General features: G+C 34.5%; 1 protein-coding gene across 1 annotated transcript in view; it reads left to right on the top strand.

The window, feature by feature from the left end:
- The window catches only part of LOC128229382 (39S ribosomal protein L28, mitochondrial-like), a 46,238-nt gene that overhangs the window by 34,413 nt on the left and 7,297 nt on the right, over positions 1–4,528 (top strand). The window lies entirely within an intron of this gene.

Below are 4,528 nucleotides of genomic sequence, written 5' to 3'. Positions count from 1 at the left end.
GGCTTTGAGATCAATGTCAGGGTTGTGTGGCATGTAGGTTGAAGGTCACTGTGATCTGACAGTATAGTAGTGAGGTGGATCTTAGGGTTCCTGAAATAGACAGAATGGGGTTTTAGCAAATTATACGCACACACATTCACTTTTTTATTTTGTCACGGTAACACATCGCTACAACAGACAATAACATACAGGATGCAGTAAAGGCAATTTGGTAAACAACATGACGGAAAATACACATTGAGAATGGTGTATAAGCATGTGCAATTGAATCATCAAAATACTTTTCACAGCACTAAAATAAGGTACTGTAAACAAAAAAATATATACAAAGCACTCTTACAGATTGACTTAGAGAACTTTAATAAAAAAAAAAATTCGTAAATTGAAAATTTGTTGATTAGCTGTTCAGTGTGATACACATCTGTATCTCGTCATAGACATGACACATTCACAGACCTGCATGATGATATTCTAAATCTACTAGTCAAACGTTATTTGGTACAACTTGCAAACCAAACACACAGTCCAGTGTGCAGACGAAGCTCCGTGTATATTGTGTATTGTACCGCTTACGTCATTGGGGTTACATTGTGGTATGCGCCGCTTACGACATTCGTGAACACGGAAGTCAAATGCTTTGTGGTCAAAAAACAAAATGCTTTGTGGTCAGAGAACATAAAACACAACATAAAAACTCTCTGTTTAGAATGAGTTATTATTTATTTACAGGTAAAACCACCTACCATCTCAACACATCCTAAATTCCCACGAAACACAGCATCAGATGAATGCGAACAACACCATTGTTGTTGATAAGAGATCGATTCTATTCAAACAGAAACTCCGCGCTGAATTGTAACACAATCACAATAAAACATCCCCAAAACACTCGCTTATCCATGAGTAAAACTTTAAAGAATCCATGGTATCTTTTACTGTCGTTTTCCTTAGATTTACACAGAATGTTCAGCATAAACAAATCAATTTCAAGAAATTTGGACAACTGGCCATCGAGTGAGGGGTACACAGAGGGGTCAGTGGATGGCTAATCCCTAATTATGTGGCTATTTTACCCTGGCTGTCAGGCCAGTGTGTCTGGCTCCCGGGAGAGATGTGTAGATACCCTGGATGCTGTGTCCGCTATGATCAATGGGGTTTTGTCATGTACATTTACTGATATTAAAATACATTTCTGATACTTTCAGTTGTGCACATATGGTGTATAAGTACTTGTTTCTGTTGGTGCAAAAGTGTTCTTTTTTAAAGATTTAAATGAGTTTAAATTGTGGTAATTTAAAAATGAAGCTGATTTATTTGTTCTAGAGGTTTTTAGTACATTGAAATACATATATATACATAGATTTTTTTTTAAAGTATATTAAAAGAAATACAAATGAATTATTTTTTCACTTAAAAAACATTCCATTTTATTGATGTTCAATGACATTGTGTGTAACCATTGACGGTTGTTATTTAAAAAAGTATCACATGATTAAGAGGTATTATATACAAAATAATAGGAAGATATATGAGACATTTTTATGGGTGTTCATTAAAATGATAAAAGAATGAATAAAAAATCAATTTACATCATCAGTGAGGTAACTTATGGGCAACATTAGAGACAAAAACTGGAGATGAAAGGCCTCCAACCTTTTAATTGAACTGCTATTTTGGTCAGGTGCCCCAGACTAATTCTGGGTGTCATTACCTCGATCTGAGCTACTCTACTAAGAAGCTTTTGTTGTTTGAGTAACATCAGCAAACAATACCTAGTAGTTTCACTTTTTGATGTTGTTTTTTGTAATTACCATAAGGGGTCCCTTGCCTACCTTGGGAAGGATTGATGTGTTTGTTCGCTTGGATTCCCAATGATAAGGGCTGACTGGTACTTAGGGCTCACTTAGATTAGGGGTCTATTGTGGCAGGTGTACAGTTTTATATCCAGGGACTGGCAGGGAGGCTAGGGCCATGAAACTTAAGGTGAAACAAACTTTTTACGAATCTGACAGAGAAAGTGTGGATATAAAAATGTCAGGGGTGTTCCTTGCTGGAATAAAATCCTTCAAAACATAAATGGAAAATCATCTTAAGAATTTTATATGGCATTAAATGTGTCAGCAAATGTTTTAAATTTATATGAATTTGTTCTGAACTTTTACACCCTTAGGTATTTATTTTCAAATTAATCACTTTGGTATGCATTTTTGTTTTTAGTTACCTTTTAAGGTTTTGTCCATAATGGACAATATCTCATGATGGAGATAATCTGACTTTTTGCTGGTCTCTGCATAAACAAATCTGAATAAAAACTATTTGCATTTGAAAGCTATTTCAAATGTTTGGCTGTATCAAACTTATAAATTATTTATTGCCTGTTTTTTTTTCTTAAAACAAAGGTTGAGGTCATTGTCATAGCCTCAGAAATGCTTTAATATAGACCATTATTGTTAAAAAAAGATAGAATGTATTCATGGTTATGAAACACTGTCTCCATGTTGACAATGTGCTTGGAAACATACTTAGTATCCTAGCAAAATAGTTATGTCCCTTGATAAATGTAAGGAGTCAAGCATTAGCATCTTCATGTATTGCTGTAATATTTCACTGACCATAAGAATGTAGTACAATTTGACCCCAACAGACAGCCTGTCTCCTTGACTCTCATCAACCCCTCCACCATTATTTGTTCCCTTATTTCCCACCTATTTTTGGCTTTCTAAACATATGTGATTGGACAAAATTAGTCCATAAATAGTTCTGAATGGCCACAAACCCATCGTTGATGCACCGACAATATGTTGTCCACTGAAGTAATCATTATAATGATGATACCCATTACGTGGCACATTATAATATTCCTTATTTAGAAAGTAGTGGCATTATCTAGTTCTGATGGGATCAGGATAGGAAATAGTGGCCAGAGAGTCAAAAGCATGGGAACTTTCACGGGACCATAAATAAACTTCACCCTTCTTTGATCTGTTGATGGTAATTGAAGAGCTGTAATGATTGGTCTGATTTTAATTTCCTAATAACTGCAATAACGTAACATCCATTGTTTTTGAAAAAAAATAGTTCTCAAGTTGATCACAGGAGTTGATGTTTAAATATTTTCTTTGATCACTGTTAAGGAATTACAATTATAATTTGATGATGTTATATTTTATAGGAACCAGAAGCCTGAGAATTTTCTCACATTATCATATTACATAAGTACTGGGTTTTTTATTACAATTCCTAAAATAAAAACAGGAAAGGTTTATTCTGTATGAATGTTTTTCGATATTAGCTATTGTTTAATGTTTAGAAAAAAAATTCTGACTGTTTCCTTATACAGCTGTGAGGCTCAACTAAAAATAAACAAGCTTGAGGAAGGCTTTTGATGATGTTCTTTTTATTAATTTCTGTGTGATCAAAATGATGGAGAAAGTTTCCTGTAATTAAATCGTGAAAGCCTCACAGGGTAATTCTTTTGATTCAGAAAATTTGGAGTATAAATGACTTAAAAGACGGTGACGTTTTTTTTGTATATTGACAGACAACTGGCCCTTGCTTGGATTGTTTTTTTAGCTTAAATCCTTGGTGGCCAATGGCATAATTATGTCCTAGTCATGATCATCTTGCAGGAATTTACTGGATAGCTTGCTGTTTATTTTCTAAATCAACATTAGCATTGATTCTTCATCAATTCTCTGACAGTCACTGGGAGGTGGGGTGTTTGATCACTGAACATTTCAAGAAATTTAAGGAACCCTTTTTGCTCCTGGTATTGCCCGGAAATCACAGAGCTCAAAGAAACAATACACCAGGGATATAATTAGGCTCATAATTGGTATAAATACTGGACGCCTTTGCCCCTTCTGTGGAATTATGGAGCTTTGAAACCATGTGGTGCTCATAACCCATCATTCACAAAGTTTATTTGATCAACTTCCGATCAAAACAATGAAAATTGTCAACTGAACCTTGAAGCAGATGAATTGGTTTAGGAAGATAATTGTAATGTTTGGATTTAAGTCTTTGTAAGACAGTCGCCCAGGTTCCTCAGCATCTTATTATGTTTAAAGTGGAGAGATTTAACATCTTATAAATGTTTGCACATTGCAGAAGACATTTGAATGATCTGGCTTTTCTGTTGAAATGTCATACGTTAATGATAACTTGCGACGATTTCCTTAACTTCTGTTTGAAAAAAAAAGCAATACAGATCAGGGTGTAATCCCCCTGACCCTCTCCCTTTATGAATACTCCCTAATTTTTACCATAACCCTTTCTTAAAAAGGGGGACACATCTACATAATATCAAAATGGGGTCAGTTTTATCCAAAATGACTAGTGTTGTTGTGTGTTTTTTCATCTATATAAAAAAATGATAGTCTCAAAGTCTTGTTGACCTGCAGTGATCCATAACAGACAGGGATCCAATAATTTAGACCAGACAGACTGATGCATTTTCCATCTGGATGAAATTTTATTTTATATTTTCATGTTATTCCCCATCCTAGAAATGTATCAGTTTCCAAAG

The sequence above is a fragment of the Mya arenaria genome, chromosome 3 (genome assembly GCF_026914265.1).
Source record: "Mya arenaria isolate MELC-2E11 chromosome 3, ASM2691426v1".
Classification (NCBI taxonomy): Eukaryota; Metazoa; Mollusca; class Bivalvia; order Myida; family Myidae; genus Mya; species Mya arenaria.
This window is presented reverse-complemented; position numbering and strand designations above follow the sequence as displayed.